Genomic DNA, 22,617 nt, shown 5'->3' with positions numbered 1-22,617 from the left:
AAGGAGTACAAAGCTATCTGTAAGCACTTTAAGAATGTTTCCCTAATTAACACCAGTAGTCGTAGCAGAGAATGGCATACCAAGCATTGTCAACATTTCAGTTATCTAGGTAAACGTGTTTTAAGTGATACAATTATCGGAATAGTATTGGATAAGCTAGAGAAGGAAAAAAGACCAGTAATGTGTTTGGATTATGTTTCAACTGAGATGACAAAAAACTTGTATGCATAGACCAGGTTGGGTGTTCTAGTAACATAAGGACACAACCTGGTCAACTTTCATGCAGTAACAGTAGGTCAAGTCAACTAAGAGAATATGCAAAAAAAGAAATGCCTAAAGTAGAGTTTAAAATATGCTACCTCGATATTCAGGGCATGGCAGATAAAAACTTAATTGTCAACGAATTTTCAAATGAAAACGTGATAGATACTCTATGTTTAAGTGAACATTGGTGTAAAGAGGATGAACTTGGGTACAAAGTATTGGATGATTACACACTACTTAGTTGCTATTGCAGAAAACAGCACTTACGTGGTGGGGTAGCAATATATGCAAAAACACCTATTGCACCAAACTGTGGCAGGATAGATCTCAATATCCTTTGTGATGAAATGCATTTTGAAATGTCAGGTCTAGTAATTGAGAGCCTTAAGCTAATGGTAGTAGTGTACAGGCCACCTAGTGGTGACCCCCATATCTTTCTAGAGAAACTTGAGGAACTATTAATGTACATATGTATACTGAAATGGAAAAAATACAATGTTGTCATTGGAGGGGATATCAATTCAAGTTTTGATGTCCTGCAGGACAGAAAAACTGTGACAGAGCTTAAAAATGTGCTTCGACAATTTAACATGTACTATATTAACTGCAAACCTACCAGAGGCTCATCCTGTCTAGACAATATATTTACAAATATTAAGAGAACTTGTATGTCCACTGATGTAATTAGTTTCCCTTTCTCAGACCATGATGCAGTATATCTTAGTCTTAATAATGTAACTTCAGACTGCACCAAACCAGAATCTAAAACTGTGATTACTAGACCAGTGAGCAGAGAGAGGATGGATAGGTTTAGACATGTCCTCACTTATTTCAGTTGGGACATATGTTTTATTAGGCTTCAACACTGTTCAGCTGATATTGTATTCACAAAGCTTTTCTCCATCTTTTTAAATGTATTTGAAAATAGCATCCCTCTGGAAAAATGTACAGTGAATATTAGTAGCAATTACAAGAAAAGGAAAACGAAGGAATGGTATACTCCACAGTTAGGGCAACTGAAAAATACCATTACGCTATATTCTAGTCTGTACAAAACCAGTAAATCAGAACTGTATAAAGACCTGTATGCTAAAGCTAAATGCAAGTACAGGAAGGCAATAAATGAAGCAAAGAAACTGCATAACATAGTAAGCATTGAAAAATCTAACAATAAATGCAAGAGTGTAATAAACTCCATTGCACACACTAAACACAAAGAGGAAATTGCCATTACCCCAGAAGAATTTAATAAATATTGCATTCAGTCCATTGAAGAAATTAGTAGTTCAACAATCAAACCACCTGAAAATGCACTTAGTATTATGGACAGCTGCTTTGGAAAGCTTCCCCCAAGCACCTTCACTTTCACAGAAGTGAGCCCAAATAATATCCTAAAAATAGTGAAAAATTTCTAACCTTCAGTTAGTGTTGATTACTATGATATGTCATGTAATTTGTTGAAAGATGTTATTGATTGTGTGATTTAACCTTTAACCTTTTGTGTTAACAAATGCCTAGTTGAAAGTAAGTTCCCCAACATACTAAAAATTTCTAGAGTTGTGCCCATATACAATAAAGGGGAAAAGAACTGTCCCGCTAGCTACAGATCTATATCCATGACCCAAGTTTTTTCAAAAATTTTAGAAACGATTATGTATGAGCAAGTTAGTGCCTACTTGGGTAAACTAAATATAATTAGTGATAAACAGTTTGGATTTAGGAAAGGTAAATCCACAACAGATGCAATGGACTCCCTCGTAAAATTAGTCCTAGATGTGCCCAGGCTACATTTGTGACCTGAGCAGAGCCTTTGACTGTGTAGAGCATGACACTGTGCTGAATAAGCTAGTTTACTATGGTTTTGATGACAACAGTATAAATATGTTCAGGTCTTTTCTAGAGAACCGTCAACAAGTTGTGTGCATTGGTAGGGAGAAATCAAATTTGGTTAATGTTAGGTACGGAGTGCCTCAAGGGTCGGTGCTTGGACCTTTACTGTTTGTACTAATGATTAATGACCTGCCCTTATTCATAAAATCTCATACAATATTGTATGCTGATGACACAACTTTTCTACATAAAAGCTCTGATCTAGGTACACTGAAAACACTGACCGAAAATACCCTTGCTCAGTCCTCATTATGGTTCAAAGCTAATGGCTTCTTGCTAAATGAAAACAAAACCCAGACACTTTACTTTAGCCTCAGAGAGATTCCTAACTACCAGGAATTAGAAACTGTTAAATTTTTAGGTGTTACTATTGACAATAAATTGATGTGGGAACCACACATTAAAAATATATTGGGTAGGCTTTCAAGAGTGATTTATCTAATTAGAAATTTAAAAAGACATGTTCCCAATGACTATGTGAGATCAGCATATTTTGCCTTCTTCCAAAGCATCATCTCTTATGGAATTTTACTATGGGGTAGTAGCTGTCATGTAAATGACATTTTACTTTTACAGAAGAAAGTAATAAGAATAATAACGGATTCTGATAAAACAGAACATTGTAAACCTCTGTTTATTAAATTGCAGTGTCTTACAGTAGTAAACATATTCATCTACAATGTTTTAATGTACATTAGAAACAATGTGGCTAATTTTGTGTTGAGAAGTGATATTCATAGCCATAATACTACACTCCTGGAAATGGAAAAAAGAACACATTGACACCGGTGTGTCAGACCCACCATACTTGCTCCGGACACTGCGAGAGGGCTGTACAAGCAATGATCACACGCACGGCACAGCGGACACACCAGGAACCGCGGTGTTGGCCGTCGAATGGCGCTAGCTGCGCAGCATTTGTGCACCGCCGCCGTCAGTGTCAGCCAGTTTGCCGTGGCATACGGAGCTCCATCGCAGTCTTTAACACTGGTAGCATGCCGCGACAGCGTGGACGTGAACCGTATGTGCAGTTGACAGACTTTGAGTGAGGGCGTATAGTGGGCATGCGGGAGGCCGGGTGGACGTACCGCCGAATTGCTCAACATGTGGGGCATGAGGTCTCCACAGTACATCGATGTTGTCGCCAGTGGTCGGCGGAAGGTGCACGTGCCCGTCGACCTGGGACCGGACCGCAGCGACGCACGGATGCACGCCAAGACCGTAGGATCCTACGCAGTGCCGTAGGGGACCGCACCGCCACTTCCCAGCAAATTAGGGACACTGTTGCTCCTGGGGTATCGGAGAGGACCATTCGCAACCGTCTCCATGAAGCTGGGCTACGGTCCCGCACACCGTTAGGGCATCTTCCGCTCACGCCCCAACATCGTGCAGCCCGCCTCCAGTGGTGTCGCGACAGGCGTGAATGGAGGGACGAATGGAGACGTGTCGTCTTCAGCGATGAGAGTCGCTTCTGCCTTGGTGCCAATGATGGTCGTATGCGTATTTGGTGCCGTGCAGGTGAGCGCCACAATCAGGACTGCATACGACCGAGGCACACAGGGCCAACACCCGGCATCATGGTGTGGGGAGCGATCTCCTACTCTGGCCGTACACCACTGGTGATCGTCGAGGGGACACTGAATAGTGCACGGTACATCCAAACCATCATCGAACCCATCGTTCTACCATTCCTAGACCGGCAAGGGAACTTGCTGTTCCAACAGGACAATGCACGTCCGCATGTATCCCGTGCCACCCAACGTGCTCTAGAAGGTGTAAGTCAACTACCCTGGCCAGCAAGATCTCCAGATCTGTCCCCCATTGAGCATGTTTGGGACTGGATGAAGCGTCGTCTCACGCGGTCTGCACGTCCAGCACGAATGCTGGTCCAACTGAGGCGCCAGGTGGAAATGGCATGGCAAGCCATTCCACAGGACTACATCCAGCATCTCTACGATCGTCTCCATGGGAGAATAGCAGCCTGCATTGCTGCGAAAGGTGGATATACACTGTACTAGTGCCGACATTGTGCATGCTCTGTTGCCTGTGTCTATGTGCCTGTGGTTCTGTCAGTGTGATCATGTGATGTATCTGACCCCAGGAATGTGTCGATAAAGTTTCCCCTTCCTGGGACAATGAATTCACGGTGTTCTTATTTCAGTTTCCAGGAGTGTAGAAACAGAACATCTGTAGACGTACCATATCATAGATTATCAAAATCGCATAACTCTTACCTAGTTCTTGGACTAAGGATGTTTAATAGACTAAGTGCTGACTTTAAAGAACTGCCTGTAAATATCTTTAAAGCTAAATTATACAAGCTACTAGTGAACAATCCGTTTTACTCCATTGATGAATTCTTTGAAGATGAAAATACTGTATTCTAACGTGTACCTATTTTATGTAAACCAATTCACTTCGATATAGTAGTTTATGTAGAAATATATGCACTTGACTTTGTCTATTGCTGTAATCAGCTGAACGACAATAAAATTATTATTATTATTATTATTATTATTATTATTATTGATTTCTTGGGACATGGAATTTCTTCTCAGTAACTATTACTTTCGTGACTACTTTTAGTTTTCTACATCTTTTATTTTCTAACCTACTATTTTTCCCAGCCCCTTACCTCTACCACATGTAATGTACTTAGCTTCCCACTTTTATCAGCTCTTACAGGATGTTTTGTCACAGACCTTTGTCTTGCTTATTACCTTATCTTTCACTGTTAAGCTGCCAGGTTTTAAAATCTTATCTGGCACACTCTCCAAGAAATAGTCTTTCCATCTCATCCTGGGGTTCTGGGTTACTTTTCCATAATTCTCCCTATTTCCTTAATCTCACCAGTCCCTTTTCTTAATCCCTCATTGTTCCCCTCCTGCCAGAAGATGAAGCCATTGTCTCTGAAAGCTTGAATGTTTCCCTAACTTTCGAATGTGTTTGCTCATGCCTCTGCATGGTGACTAGATTTTTTCTATACAATTCACAATATCTACTTTGCCTCCTATGTTATTGCATAGAGTTTGGCTTCATCATGTCATCCTAAAGGTTTCAGTATTCCTTTAGTGCCCAGAAGCCAAGTATCAGCTCTGATTTGGAAAATATAATTTGCAAAACAGTTCAAAAATTTAGAAGACTGTTAAGATTTGTAGTTTGGCCTTTTATATAGGACTTATTCAACAAGTATCAGGACTTTAGTCGTAAAAATAAATTTACAGAAGATACATACATAATGAATTAATATTCTTCAAAATATGATCCTCCTGCACCAGTACATCACTGCCTCTCCTCGCAGTCTTCTTTTTCTCCTTGGAAGTCAGCAACCACTAGACAGTCGAGGCATGCCAGTCAAAATAATTGGATTGCCTCAGTTGTGCTAAAGTTATGTCCTTCCAGGTTCCTTGGAAACCTCATGGATCATATTAGAACTCTCCATAGCAGATTTAATGCAAAACTGGATCACACAACATCCCTCAATGGTCCTCAGCACGAATTCTGAATCCACTTCCAATCACATAGCCTTGACACTCTAAAGACTCACAAGTTACTGTGCCTGGCCTCCAGACTCATACAACTTCCCCCACAGTTGATCCACTGATGCAGATGGCCATACACTTCCTATTCAGGCAGTCAGTCCTGATTCTTGTAGGACGCACTTTGTACCCAAGGCAGTCTGTTGGTCAGCAGACTGTTAATTTTATCAAGCTGCTTCCAAGTTTATCATTATTTAGTTAATGAACACTACCTTAACTATTTTAAAGAATAATTTTGCAATATCCAGGACAGTGGTTTCGATTCCATCTTTATAAAAGGTAGTCAAGGACACTCTAAAAAACTTGGTAGAATGTTTGAGGGTAGGTTGTGTTGAGAAATAGTTATTGAAAAAAAATTAGATACATTGCACTTTTTCTGGGTGAATTAGCACTGAAGTTGACCAATCAGGCCATTATGCACACAAATTCAACCAGCCTGCCAGAGATAGCATCACCAGACATGTTCTCCCTTTGGTTTCTTAAAACTAGAGAGCAGTACAACAACTGAACATGGGACAGTACTAAGGACTGAACCTGAGTGAAAGTCTGAGCAGTCTCATACACTATCATCTACATTATCAGAACAACTGACACTAGTTGTATCTAGTGGCCACTTGAATTTGCCTGCTCAACACACTGATTGGCTAACTTCAAATCTAATTGGGTGCAATGTATTGAATATTTTCTTAAAAATTATTTCCCAGCACCACCTATCCTGCAACACCCTTGCAAGCTTTTCAGTTTATTTCTGTCCAGTCTGTATATTTACTTATTACCATGCATTATCACTACTGCTGTTTAAATCACATGTAAATTTCAGTCTCAGGAGGGACAGAGGGAGGGAGGGAGAAAGAGAAAGAGAGAGTTCTTACCCATGTCCCAAGAAGAACACAAGTTCAAAAGCTGCAGTAAAATGTTTTTCCTCTTGATATGTGTTAATCCACTATTCAAAGCCTCTGCTATTCACTGAGTACTTATCTATTTTAGTTTCAGTTCAAAGTATGAGGACAAAATCTTCTTCATGGATATTACTTTATGTTGATATATGCCAAGATATGTCTGCTAAGAAAACAAATAATACACCTAAATCAATGGTTGATATAATTCTCTCTGAAACAATTGACTATAATAATATTTTTCATGTCTACTCTTCTACAAGTTATGCTTAGAGCATGCTAAAGAAAGGTCATTATTTAAACCAAAACAGGTACATGTTGCACCCTTTCTTATGAACAACAAATAAAAAACAAAGATGCCATTCCTTCATAGGTTTTAGGTATGCACACTAACAACAACAGTGAAGGTGTACATGCCACTTAGCATTTGGAACATGAAGAGATAGAGAAAGAGTATGAGGATACTGAATGGGTAATTCAGTATATACAGGCAAATGAAAATCTATTATCATGGGAGACTGGTATGTGATTGAAGGGGTTGAAGAGTTGGTAGTAGGAATGACAGATGAGAAAGACTAACTGAGTTCTGCAATAAATTTCAGCTAATAGTAGCAAATACTCTGTTCAAGAAATTCAAGAGGAGGAAGTATACATGCAAGAAGACTGCAAAAATGGGAAGATTCAAGCTGAATTACATCACAGTCAGACAGAGATTCTGAAATCAGGTACTGAATTGTAAGGCATACTTATAAGGAGATATAGGCTCAGATCACAATTTAGTAATAATGAAAAGTAGACTGAAGGTGAAGAGAATCATGTGGAAGTACCAGTGGGAAGGAAGTGGGATGCTGAAGTATGGTGCTGAGGAAGGATGAGACGTGTCTGGAGTATGCTAAAGACCAAAGTAGGCATTTTAGTTGAATAGGAGTTGACACCTCCATAAAGGGCAGTCACAGACACTGGAAAGACAAATGCAGGTTTTAGGAAGGTGACTGTGACGAAACCTTGGGTAATAGAAGAAACACTTCAACTGATCGGCAAAAGCAGGAAGTACAAAGATGTTCGGGGAAAGACAAGACTACAACATAAATCACTTAGGAATGAAATAAATGGTAAACACAGGGAAGCCAATGCAAAATGGCTGCAGGAAAAATGTGAAGAAATAGGAAAAGAAATGATTGATTGGTGGACTGAGTCAGCATATGGAAATGTCAAAACAATCTTTGGTAAAAGTAAATACAAGGGGTGCAATATTAAGAGTGCAAGGGGAATTACACAGTGGATAGGGGAAAAGAGTACACTGAAGGCCTTTGTGTGTGTGTGTGGGGGGGGGGGGGGGGGGGAGGACTTGACTGATGACATGATAGAAGAAGAAACTGGAGTCAATAGGGATCCAGCATTAGAGTCAGAATTTACAAGAGCTCTGGAGGACTTGAGATCAAATAAGGCAGAATGGATAGATAACATCATACCTTTAGACTTTTGGAGAAAAAACATCCACACAACTACAAATGCTGCAAGAGTACATCAAGTGCAATGACTACTTCTCAATCAGCTTAACAACTCATCCATCCAAGTTAGGTATTTAGTCAGTTAGTTACATGTTTCATGGACCATTTTGCTTAATAGTTTATAATGATGTGGAATGCGACATTGTATATTCACACTGCAAAGTAATCTGTAGATGTGGTTACATTCTGAACATTTCTAAGTTACATAAATATATAAGGAAAAAATATACACAGATTTTATTAATATCAACCCACCACCTTTTGCACATTTATACATTACTGTAATAGAAGTTTTTCTACAGAATAGAAGGAGTTGTCAAACAGAAAGTTTCTCAATTTATTATCAAATTTTACTTTGCTGTATGTCTGACATTTTATAACTGGGCAAGCGATCAAAAATTTTTGTTGCAGCATTGTGCACGCCTCTTTGTGCTAAAGACAATCTTAATGTGGAGTAATAAATGTCATTTTTCCTTCTGGTATTGTAATTATGTACCTCAGTGGTATTTTAACTGTAGCCCAGCTAGCACTCAAGCTTATTTCAAGGTAGATATTAAGTTTAGGTTCAGTTGAAAATTCAAGATTGAAAAATCAACATGTTACACAGTTTACATCAAGCTGTAAAAATTTAGCTTGAATTAAAATAATTTCCCCAAGCTTGAAATAAACTATAATTTCCCTGGAAGGCTGTACAGCAGATGCGCACGCAGCATAGCTTCCATAGACAGCCACGAGAAGCACCACAAGCGTTTATAAGCCTTGCACTGACTCTGCTAGGTTTACGGCCATTTTACCTTTGTGACGCGCGTTAATGATTGTTGACTGTTGTGAAGTTTGTTTTATACTGGAAAATAGTTCGGTAAGTGTGTGGCATCTCCTGCCTTACTGCTACACCGGGTCTGATGAGGATATATAGTGTATTACAGGTATATTGGTGTATTTTTCTCTAGTGGTACGTTAATATTACAAATGTTATATATTATTATGTAACGTAAAGAAATATCATATTCTTTTACGTAGAAAAATTGAGCCTGGATGAAAGTGAAATGGATTACCAGCTTGCACAAAGTAAACATACTCAAGAAATTCAAGTCAAAGAAGTCTTAAAGTTGGGGCAACAGTAAAATCAGAGTTGCAGTCTGTTATTATGCCATCAGTCTTGAGAGATTTTGTTGAAGCTGTTAATTGTTTCTGTGATGATGGACACAAAATTTCTTGTGACTCATGCTTGCCGAAAGTTAAGCATATTCATAATAAGTGTAACATTACTTTTCATGGAAAGTAGTGGCAAATTTTGGATCTGGGCTGTACTGTGAAGGATGAATCTATTGAGAATGATTGTAGTACTGTTGAGAAAGCTTACTGTATTCCAACATTTATGAACAACAGGGGACACTTCTCATTTGACTATGACTTAAAAAAAAGTCTGAGTTTATTGCGAATGTTTGTACCTTTTAAATGTTGTATTTAGCTTAAATAGTGTGTGTTTAGTTGCACTACATATTGCAATTTAATATGCTATGCAAATCATACAACAGACAATTTGTCCCACCCGTAACTATACAGTTATATATAGTGACATGCATTGGCGCAACTTAATTCTTTTTCTAATAGCAACATGTTTCTTTAACAGAAGAATGTAAACTTCATTTGTATGTGGCTTGGCTGAATTGTAGACACTATCAAAGCAGAAATATTGTTTGGATGTCAAAATTGTTCAGTTCTGTGTCAGTTTTGTCCTACCCATAACACTGGTATTATGTATTGCATTACAGACAGTTCCGTATGTATATTTGAACACTGTATTTTTTTGGAATCAAGAGAATCAATTTGTTGCTTAAAACAGTAACTTCACTTCAAATAACCTAAGATTCCTAAATGTAAACATGAAAATACTAGCATAAATTAGTACAAATGTTCCACCCGTAATGCTGGCATTGCTCTAAAATTTTCAACGAAAGCATGTAAGTTAATAAACAAATTTATATATGCTTAAGAGACTTTTTTAATTTTATTTTTTCAAGTATGGATTCTTTAGAGGCCTGTATTAAATAGTAATCCAAATTAATATTCCATAATTTAACCTAAAAAAATCAAAATTAAATTTTCACCAACAAATTCAGATTATGAATGCTCAATAACAATAGCTCTATTTTTCCTTCCCTGAGACATCCATTACTACCATATGTAATTTTCCTTATTTTGTCAATCCCAACTAAATTATTCTGTTTTATTTTAGGAATGTCAAACAGGAAACTGTTCAATTCTCTTTCTCTGGAGGGGAAATGGAAACGGCTGTTGAAGCTTTCTGAGAAAAGTGTAGGGCACTCTGCTGTAGCTGGTGAGAGAAATGTTTCCAATGATCCAAATCCTGGGATTCAACTTCAACCATCATCTTGTAATAGTGCCAGTGGATCATCATTTAGTAGTGAACCTTCAGAAAGTAATGATAGGGCCTCAACATCGAACGAGGTTTTTGAGTTGTTGGATCAATATCCTTCATCAGATGGTTCAGACAGTGATGACTGCTTTGACTCCAAGTTTCGAAGGGAAGAGCTCAAATCTGAATTGGCTATGTGGTCTGTTCAGTTTAGCATTACAAATGTGGCATTGACAGCTTTGTTGTGTATTCTTTGATCACATGACTGCTTTAAATGTCTTCCCTCAGATGCAAGAACTATTCTAAAGACTCCAAGATGTGTTCAAGTAAAAAATGTAAGCCCTGGCCAGTGCTGCCACATTGGTATTTCAAACCAGTTAAAGAAAATGTTCGTTAGTGCACAACATATTTTCAGTTCTTTACAGCATATTGATTTAATGATTGGAATTGACGGATTACCTTTATTTCATAGTAATAGTGGGGACCTATGGGCAATTTTAGGATCTGTATTAATTATTTCCTATTGGTATTTATTTTGGATTAAAGAAACCCAGTAGTTGTTTTTAATTTCTAAATGGTTTTGTAGAAGAAATTGTTGGCCTAATCAGAAATGGTTTAATTTGTAATGGAAAAAATATAGCTGTCAGGGTCAAGGGAATTTGTTGTGATGCCCCTGCCAAAGCTTTTATTTTAGGCATTAAAGGTCACAACGGATATTTCTCGTGCACCAGATGTAAACAGGAAGGGTCTTTCTTTGATAATAGGATGACTTTTCCTATATTTGACAGGCTGCCTCGAACCCATGAGGGATTTATCAACAAAAAAGACGCAGAATTCAATACTGGTAACACCCCATTGACCACTATCCCTAGTCTGCATATGGTATCATCTTTCCCACTTGACTATACGCACTTAGTGTGTTTAGGGATAATGAGAACAATGATTTATGTTTGGATGTTTGGACCTGCTCCTTTAAAACTACCTAGTAGGATTATTGATAGTATAAGTTCTAATTTATTATCTCTAAAAGCAAGCATTCCAGTAGAATTTGGTAGAAAACCCCGAGGTCTTGATGAAGTGAAAAGATGGAAAGCTACAGAATTTAGGCAGTTTTTGCTTTATACTGGACCACTTGTATTGTACGATATTTTGTTGCCTGAACAGAAAGAAATTTATAACACCTTTTTATCCCTCCATATTGCCATGACCATACTCCTCAGCAAAAAATTGTGTTATCAACTCCAGGAATATGCCAGAAGTCTTCTTCTTCATTTTGTACAAACTTTTCAATCATTATATGGGCAGTATATAACACACAATTTTCATGGACGATTCATATTGCTGATGATATATCAGTATTTGGCCCTTTAGATGGATGCAGTGCCTTTAAATTTGAAATTTTTTTTATTATTATTTTTTTTTTTCATGTTTCATGCAGAATCTTGATGATATAACAGCTTCATAAAGAAAATTTATTTTTTCAGGTGAAGTTACTTGCAACCCTTGGTGGTAAAGATGGAAAATCGTTAATGTTCAATTGTATGAAACGATGCCTGACGTTAGAGATAGGAATGAAGTTTTCATATACGGGAAGGCCTCCAAATGACAAGACGAAAGAAAAGAAAAGAGCTTTCTGTTCAACCTTGCTTTGTGCAGCAATTCAAAGTAAGCAGAGACTTAAAAATTTGCCAAAAATATGCTGGTTTGGTTTATATATCATGCACATTTTTTCCAAATGCAAACTTCAAATTTGTTACTTCAAAATGTTTTAAACACTAATACATAAACACAAATATATGGACAGTGTTATGCATCATGAGACCAAGCGCCATTACTTAACATTTCTGATGTGAGCGCATTTAGTACTGTTAAGTAGGTACTTGCAGTGAGATTTTTCTACTAAGATAAAGAACACTAACCCTTCTTCGGTACAAAAAGTTGAGAAACATTAATAAATACATATATTTTAAGGGAATGCAGACTTTAGGTTCCATTGTGTCACGTATGACATATGGTGCTTCGACTAGTGATGCATAACACTATCCATATAACCTTCCCAAAAAAGATAAATAATACCTTAATATAGGCCTCAACAGAATTAAATTTGCGGGAAGAATATAGCTTAGCATTGGGATGGTTTTTGTGAAATTTGGTCAGATTCGACCTTGTGGATCCACCCCACTGGCCTTAAAAGTTTGAAATGTTTATCTTATGGAGAAAAATTTGTTTTTATTTGACCATATTATTTTGATATTTCATTTAAGTTAAGAAAACAACTGATTAATTCATATTTTTAGTATTATCAGGAAAGTAGTTATGTTTCATTGATGTTCAATGGGTTGGTTGTTATTAATCAGATGTTTACAGGAGAGAAATAATGGCTTATTTGAGAAGAGCATTTTCACAATGCAATGTACACAATCCTGGTTGGTGAAAATCAATAGTTTACAGGCTGGCCTGATACAGTGGCCTTATGATTTCAACAATGTAAAAGTAATTTTTGTTCCAGTGTAAATCTCTAACACTTTCCACTACTTTTAATGATAAACTGATTTGTGTTTTCAGGTTCAGTCAGAAAAATATTTCCTTCGACAACTGAAGAACAGTTTAAAACCAATATAGGACACTGGCTTCAACAGTCAAAAAACAGGAGTCAAACCCCATGGTAAGATTACACTAAATTACAATCGGTGATGGCTCTTAATTTTGTTGTTCCCTAGGTGAAATAATACTGCAATGCCTACTGGTACTTCTTACTTTTATTGTTATTTGTAATGTGGCTGAAATCTAATAAAAGGCAATATTAAAATATGACAAGGAGAACGTTTTTTGTTCTTATACATTTCAGTTCCACTGAACTGGTAATTTCTTAAATTCATTTCGATTTCATCTTTTATTTCATTTTGAATCAGTTTTACTCACAAAAAAATAATTGTGGATAGAATAAAAGTTTACATTTTTCTAAACAGTAGTTTCCTTATAAGCTTACAGTATGAGGTGTATATGATTTCAATTAATTGTTTCTTTATAATTCAGATTAAATGGCCCTGAAACTGTTAGAGATAGTGATGTGTGGCTTCTTCATGAAGTCATCGCAAAATAACCCAAATGTCATCTTTACTTTAAAAATTTCAGACAAAAAGTTATTTCAAATTATTTTAAAAACTCTTTCGAATGAAGTCACCAGAAGCAGCTGCTTACTCAGTGACATTTATACTAGTTAATGATTCCTGCTACAACAGTGAGTTTGAAGTTATTTTGCTAATCTGGGGCATAAATTATATTTAGGTTGATCAGTTTCAACTTTTTACATTTTTTATGTTTAGGTATGGCAAACATTTTCTTTTACCTGTTACAGAATCATTATACCGGCAGAAGTCAGCGATATTTGATCCTACTCTGGTCTGTGTGCTGGGGCCGGAAGGGCTTCAGAATAATTGAATTTTAAAATAAAACAATTTTAAACACTTTGAAAATAAAAATTTTTAAACATACATGTCTTGATAATTTTTTTCACACCATTTCCATTCCGATATTTATTTAATTAATTAGGTTCAATAAATTCAGATTAATAATTATATAGCTTAAAACAAGATGTAAATACCAGGCTGTATTCAACGTGTGTAGATATGGCTGGAGCCAAACTTGATAAGTCAAGCTTGAACTCTGCCAACTTTGATGTTTGTTTCAAGCTTGAATCCAACTAACAGGCCTGAATATTCCAGCTTTGATCAAGCTTATATACTTGAACTTTACATCTGGAAACAAGTTTGAAACCAGCTTACTGTGCTATCTGGGAGTGGATTATTTACTGCAAACTTCACGAGGGAATAAACGTATTGTGAAGCAGTAGTCAGAATGAACCAACTCTTTAAACAGATGTCTATGAGATGATTGTGGGTGAGCGCCACATATTATTCTTACCGTACATTTTTGTGTATTGGAAACATTCTTTCTTAAATATGAGTTACCCCAGAACTTAACTCCATACAAGGTTATTGAAAGACAATATGCAGAATATGTCAACTTACTGATTTGTCTCTCCCCAAGATTTTCTATGTTTCTAAGCACAGATGAGACTGAACTAAGTTGTTTTAGGAGCTCCAAAATGTGTGTCTTTTCTTTAATGTAATATGGATCTTTTAGAATTCGGAAGTTTCTACAATATTTGTTGTTTCCCCACTCTGTGCCATACTTATCATTGCTGGCAAGAATAATGTACAGAAGAATGGAAAAAAAATATGGCTTCAGGGAAGGTAAATGTACCAGAAGGCAGCTGTAGCATTGTGCTTGACAGCTGAAGCAAGACAAAGGAAACAGACATGTTCATAGGATTTGTTGAGCTTGTAACAGTATTCAACAATGCAAAATGATGTAAGATGCCTGAAATTCTGAGAAAAATAGGAGTAAGCTGCAGGGAAAGATGGGCAATATGCAATCAAGAATCAAGAGGGAACAATAAAACTGGAAGGTCAACAACAAAGTACTCAGATTAAAAACTGTGTAAGACAGGAATGCAGTCTTTCATCGCTACTGTTCAATCTGTACATCAAAGAAATAATGATGGAAAAAAGAGGAAGGTTTAAGAGTAGGATTAAACTTCATGTTGAAAGGATATCAGTGATAAGATTCACTGATGACATGGATATCGTCAGTGAAGGTGAAGAAAAATTACAGGATCTGTTGAATAGAATGGACAGTCTAACAAGTACAGAACATGGATTGAGAGTAACCAAAGAAAGATGAAAGTAGTGAAAAGTAGCAGAAATGATAATGTGAGAAACTTTACATCAAAATCAGTGATCACAAGGTGGACAAAGTTAAGGAATGCTGCTATCCTGAAAGCAAAATAACCCATGATGGATGAAGCAAGGAGGACACAAAAAATGGGCTAGCACAGGCAAAAAGAGCATTATTGGCCAAGAGAATACTACTAGCATCAAACAATGGCCTTAATTTGAGAAAGAAATTTCAGAGAATTTTTGGAGGACAGTATTGCATGGTAATGAATCATGGTCTGTGGAAAAATCAGAAAAGAAGAGAATTGAAGCATTTGAAAGATGATGCTACAGAAGAATGTTGAAAATTAGGTGGACTGATAAGGTAAGGAACAAGAAGGTTCTCCACAGAATTAATGAAGAAGGTAACATTCAATAAACATTGACAAGAAGAAGGAACAGGATGATAGGTCATGTGTTAAGACATCAGGGAATAACAGCAATGGTAGTTGAGGGAACTGCAGTGGGTCAAAACTGTAAAGAGAGGAAAATATTGTGATGCAAATGACAAATAACTGATGATGTAGCTTGCAAGTGGTACTGTGAGATGAAGAGGTTGGGTCAGGAGAGGGATTCATGGTGGGATGCATCAAACCAATCAGAAGACTGACAACTCAGAGAGAGAGAGAAAGAAAGATGATGAAAATCACTCTCTAAATATTAGTCTCTTAAGATTTTATTTTCATTTTTTGTCAAAGCATAACAGTAACTGTTGCAGTGGCTGGCTATAAGGCAGAAAAGATTGTATATCAATGTCTAAACACCATACTTATCATAGAAATTTTCAGGATGTCCTTGCCAGTACATTGGTACTTGGAAGATGGAGCAATGAAGCAGTTATTAGGCAAATGTTTGTAAAAGGTAATCCAAATTGGGAAGAGAAAATATTTGCAAAGATCACTGTCTTTCTGTGATCAATATGATAAACTCTGGATGAAACTTTCTTTTGTTATAGAACTTTGATAGTTGCTAGAGGTGGATGGGTATTCATAGATAATTGTGAGTGATGCAGTGCCATTTAGTTGTTTGCATCTTACACAGCAAGATTTGGATATGAATTCTTTTTGGAGGCACTAATAGCCAAAAGCAGTCTGACCAAAGCAATATTCATCCTGTCCCAGTGATTTCCATTTTTTTCAGTGGGCCTTTTTATGGTAAATTCTTTTGAGAAGCAAAACTGCTAATCAAACATATAGTACAAACATCTGCTAGCAAAGGCAAATTTTACAGTTATGACCAAGGGTCTGAAAGAACACCCATTCAGTATTTTTACTAAAAATAAATAAATAAATAAAAAATAAAAAAATAAAAGCCTCATGAGAATAAAGAATGACCTTCCAGTGTAAGTACAGGAAAATGAAATGGAAAGTGAAATGACAGTAATGTGTTATGCCCATCAGACTATCAGCTGGAAATCACTAGAACTGAACTTATACATTGAGGTGTGTACAATTTATTACATGATTGTAAAATCAGTAATACAAGTGAGGAATGGCTACTACATATACAAAAATCAGAGTATGGTCCAGGGCATTGAAGGTTAATCAAATTGTGTTAAGGGAGATCTTCATTCAATGCTGCAACAATGGATCTGATTCTGTTCAGTCTAATAATTTTGACAGTTTGCAGTTCATGAAAGGAAATATCTTCAGTTTCATCGAGAAATTAGAGGAAGTATCAATAAAGCTATACAGATTTAACTGAATCTCATTACTTGATCATCTGACTTTTCTGTCAGATAGCATTGCCCAAGCACTGATGGTATTTGGAGCTGTTAATCTCTGATGTTTTGTTATTTCTCACACTAAAGTTCTCAGTAAGGATTGAAAGATGGTGTAACAGCTATAAACAACTTATGATTTGACATGATTATCTTCAATGGTTTATTAACTTACTTGTGAGTACTGTTTGGTGCTATAGTTCACATAGAGTCTTGGCTTCTCTGGTGGTCACAGCCCAATCTTGTGATCTTGTGCTTGTTTCCTCCATCTTCTTACACCCGTATTTCTCAAGTCATTCTCCACATCATTCGGCCATCATTTCCATGGTCTCCCTTTGGACCTTCTGCCCCCTGGATTTCCACTGTAGACCTTTTTGACAGATCTATACTGTGGCATTCATTCCACATGGCTCCGCCCTCTTATTTGTTGTTCTTGATTTCAGAAACTAGGTCAACATAACCATATAGTTCTTCCAGTTCCTTGTTTTTCTGTATTCTTCATTGCCCTGTCTCACTCACTGCCCCAAAAATCTTTCACAAAATGTTACTCTCCCACCATCTCAGGAAGTCCTCTTTTGCCACAATCGTTGTTCATGTTTCTGAGCAGTACATTACCACCAAATCTACAACTGTTTGGCAGACAATCACCTTTATTTTTCTGCTCATATTATGTGACTGAATAAGCCTAATCATGGCCCAGTCATTTCTATTTACTTTGGCAATCCTTTCTTTTATTTTTTTATTTATGCTCCCAAGCACCAGCAATTTTCGCATCACTTATAGTTTGCTCTACTCAACTTGATTTATTTTTTTTCACCAGCAGTGTTTCTCCTGGAAGCAAAGAGATACTGTGTTTCAGCATCATTTACTTGGAGCCCCAACTTATCTGCCTCATTTTCTAATCTGCCAATTCCATCTTCCAACTCTTTCAATCTTCTAGACAGCATGGAAACATCATTGGCATATGCTAGGTTTTGATTTATATTGTTAAACAGAGTGCCACCTTTGTTACTGATCTCCTCCATTCTCATCTCTCTCGAATACTGTGTTGAAAAGTAGTGTGGATAACACATGCCACAGTCATAAGCCTAGGTTAACTTCAAATCCTTTAGTCAGGTTTCCTCTTACTTTCACTTGGCATTTCATGCTGCTTAGGGTCATCTCTACAGATCTGATTAGTTTATACAGAAATTTCATATCCATTAGGGTCTGATACAGCTTTTTCCTTTTAATGCTATCATAGGCCTGTTTGAAATCTACAAAGAGGTGATGTACATCCATATTATACTCATAGCACTTTTCCATTATTTATCTTATTGTGAAGATGTGGTTAGTTGTTGATCTGCCTTGTTGAAAACCATATCCAGTTACCTCTTCCGCAAGAGAAGTGAATCTCACAGCAATAACATTACCTAGGACTTTGTACGCATCATTAAGTAAAGTGATGCCATGGTAATTTTTACAATTTGATTTGCCCTTATTCTTACAAAGCAGGCAAATAATGGCCAAATTCTACTTGCCTTGTATCAATTTTTTTACCCATATTTCAATGGTCAGCTGGTGAACAAGGTGTGTCAGATGTTCATTTTCATGCTTAATCATCTCTACTGAAATGTTACCATTCCATGGAGCCTTATTATTCTTCAGGCTCTTGAATAACAACTTAACTTCCTTTGCTGTTGGTGTGGGTACAAGTATTTCATGCAGGCTAATGTGGTGCCATAGATGGTTTTTCTCTGTTTCATTTTCTTCTGATATTACTATCTCTGTATTAATGTTGAGCAGCTCACTAATATATTCAGCCCACTGGCCTAGAATTTGTTTGTCTCCTACTATAAAATTTCCCTCTTACTGTATATGGTTGAAAGACTTTCTTTAGTTTGTGAGCTCTTTTGTACTGTTTTCTTACTTCTTGATCATTATATTCATCTTCTAGCTCTATATTCCATTACTTCTCTGATTTTCCTTTCTTTATTCGACAGATTCTCCCTGCCTCTTTCCTTTTATTTGCAAATTCTTCTGTATTAGATCTTGTTACCCTCTTTATCATTTTATTTCTTGCCTCATTTCTCTCTGTCATTGCCTTTTTACAATTTTCGCCTAACAATCCTGCCCTTCCCACCCTTTTTCCTATACCCAAAACTTCTGTGGTTTCTTGTAGAACATCTTTCACCATATATGGGGGCAGTCAGATGGGAAAAAAGTAAGTAAACTGCTTATTATGCATCTATGATATGTTTTCCCTCGTCAGTGTACATGAGTGTTACTCACCACTTCCAGCAAGCCTCTCTTATAAGATTACAATAATTAGACCTGACTTAGCTATGTTTGTTTACTGGATTTTTGTAAATCACAATTAAAGACGTACATTTCTGAGTAGTTGAATAGTGGAAAAATATTAATTTGAATGAGAGCTTTTGAATACAACAATAATTTGATTGCTTATGGTAGCTAGTCTGCCAAAATATGAGAGTCTGTTTCTGTAATAATGTGTTAGTTAAGGATGTTAATGACTCCAGAATTAAATGAGTGCAAATGTTGGTAACATGTTTTGTCTTTATCTGTACACATGCTATAGTTATTTACAACCCTTTTTCATCTACTCTGCCAGGAGATTAATAATCAGGTGTATGTTTACAAATGAACAATTACAATCTGAAGTCACTGATGTTTCATAATAATAGTTTTCAAGCAAACTAGCTGCTTCATTAACTCCTGATAACCAAGGGAAAGTAATAGTCAATAAAGTTAAATTGGATAAGCCTTGAGCCAATATTAAAGATTTTCGTGTACTGTGCAAATGCTGTACAGATGGGAATATTGAAGAAAATTGATACTAATTTTGGAGGGAAGGAAATATAACAGCTGAAAAGAATCCACATGCTTTGTTACACCTGCTCCCTTATACTTGCTGGATTATAACTATTATCTCAAGTCTTGTGATAGTTAAGCTTTACTAGCGTCCCAATGACTCAAGTTATTCATTTTTCTGAATTATATAGTCCTTAGTACTAGTCTTTGTTTAGGAATGCTTTAGTGCTATTTGGCCTCTATCAATATTTTTGTTATTACTCACAGGCATTGTACTGTACTTGTATTTTATTTTGTAATGATGTTCTGCACTAACTGTAAATGCATACACTGGCTATTGAGCCACTGAGTACTATGAAAGTCACTTATGTAAATAATATTCAGTCAGTGTGGCACCACTTGTGCAATGAAGAAGCCTCTCATCACTCCAGTTTATTACTGTCTACTACCCTGTTTTTTGTGGTTGTAAATTGTCAACCAGGCTAATTTTTTGCATCATATTTGGTTCTTGTTATGAATAACATATTATGGGTGGTCTCTTATTTTAACACTTTTTGGTCCTGCCCCCTCTTTCTCTTTTGTCTCAATCTCTCTTTTCTCTCCTTACCAGCCCTAATTATACTTTGCAAGGTTTATGTACTGTTGTCTATACTCTCATTTTGTAATGCTTTTTAGGTTCATATTTAGGTCTTTGTTCCTATTATGCAGTTTTTGGTTCCAATATCATGTTATTTAGTTATTTCTGTGGGCACAGTACAGCACCACTGTTCTTATACATTCACACCTCCTGATGAGAATTCTTTTAGTTAAGTTTTGTAACACTATCTTCTATCAGTTGAGAACTAATGCTGACAGCTGACACGTGTGACTTCATACTTTGTATGAAGAATTTTCTTTTTCATATGTCTACTTTTGGAGCATCTTTGTAACACCTCTTTTACTTTACTGTTAGTGACTACTGCCAACTATGCTTGTGGTTAGGCTCTATACTTTCCTTTGGCAGATGTTCCGGTGATGAGCTGTGGATAAAATGGATAAAACGTGTCAATTTATAAGAGTTTTTGAACAGGAAGTGACCAGTTATTCTAGCAACTTATTCAACAGTGGTATAAGTCTCCTTAAGGTTCCATCATAGCATCATAGTTCCAGGCTTCCTACATAAATTTATGTCACTCCTCAAGCTATAAATTTCACCTTTAGCTGTTGTAAAATAAAAAAGTTTTCTGTACAGGATCTGTTCTGTATAAACCACTCTGGTCTTCTCCAAAATTGTGGCCAGCATTGTGCTTTATTTTCTCATACATAATTTGCCAAATAAATGTTTCATTGTGCAATTCACACTTATGCCACAGTAGCACTTAATGTCTCTTCTGTTACCCTTTTTGAAAATGGAAACCATATATGATCTTCCTCACTCCAATAAAACTTCCATCCATTGGCAACAGTTGTTCCTAGGTTGATTATTCTTTTCCAGCACCAGGTGATTGACTGTTCTTCATTTTAGCTAATGCACTGTTCAAATCCTTTATCATAACAGTCATGTTATGAACAGTTTTTCCTGTCTTACATGCTTCCTCTTTTGCATACTGGGCTCTTCCATCCATTAGAAGACCTGTGTAATACTTTTTCCATTCAGTTTTGACCCACCAATTAAACTCTCCATTTAAATGCATTTCTGTTCCTGTGCCTTTAATTTTCCTGATTTAAAAATGATATAAATTTCAGAATAAATAATGTGCTCCATGACAATTCCACAGCTGCAGTCAGACATGTCTACATAAAAGTAAACAAAACTGTTATTTTCATAAAATGGGCCCAATGTTATAAAAATACTGTTCATCAAAATAAATCTGTTGCAGGTAAAAACTGGCCTCAGAATTAGAACCAGAGGATCAGAATTTTTGTTGTCCTGTAGCATACACAGTTAAATCAGAGACTTAATGTACAGGGGATTCATCAACAGTGCAGTTACAATCCAAATGTGTTACAGAAACAATATATAAGAATAGCATTAATATAAGAAACATAATTATGGAAATCATTTACCTGGCCAAAAACCGCTAAGCTTAATTAACAACCATTTGCTTTCCTGGTCAGGTTTTCACAATATCATTCAGAAATTCTTTGAAGGAATAATTGCATTTCTAAAACCTTAACACAACCTGCTCCTTTCAGTTCTTGATTTCTGTCATTAATGTGGATTTCATTTACCTTAGAGTATTTAGTTTTAAATAGTGGTAAATATGTTTTTTCAATATTCAATTTCAATCCACTTAGCTGGAGCCAATTTTCTAAACTGCCTAGCAGATTTGTGACAATTGAGGGAATACATTCCATGTCATCACTTTTGACAAGGGCAAAAGTCTCATCAGCAAATAAAACTGAGTGTAAACTTATGTTAACTGCCAAGTCATTTATATAAAGTAGAAATAAAATTGTACCCAGAATTGGCCCATATGGAACATCTTGTGGCATAATCATCCATTCACAGAAGGACTTTCTTTTGCTTGATGATATAACTACTCTTTGTTTTCTGTTTGTGAGATATGACCTAAACCATTCTAATTCCCAACCCCCAATTTCAGTCCTGAGACTGGTTTTATGCAGCTCTCCATGCTACTCTATCCTGTGCAAGCTTCTTCACCTCCCAGTACCTACTGCAGCCTACGCCCTTCTGAATCTGCTTAGTGTATTCATCTCTTGGTCTCCCTCTATGATTTTTACCCTCCACCACTAAATTGGTGATCCCTTGATGCCTCAGAAGATGTCCTACCAACCGATGCCTTCTTCTAGTCAAGTTGTGCCACAAACTCCTCTTCTTCCCAATT

This window comes from Schistocerca americana, chromosome 1 (assembly GCF_021461395.2).
Source record: "Schistocerca americana isolate TAMUIC-IGC-003095 chromosome 1, iqSchAmer2.1, whole genome shotgun sequence".
Classification (NCBI taxonomy): domain Eukaryota; kingdom Metazoa; phylum Arthropoda; class Insecta; order Orthoptera; family Acrididae; genus Schistocerca; species Schistocerca americana.
Note: the sequence above shows the minus strand (reverse complement) of the source record.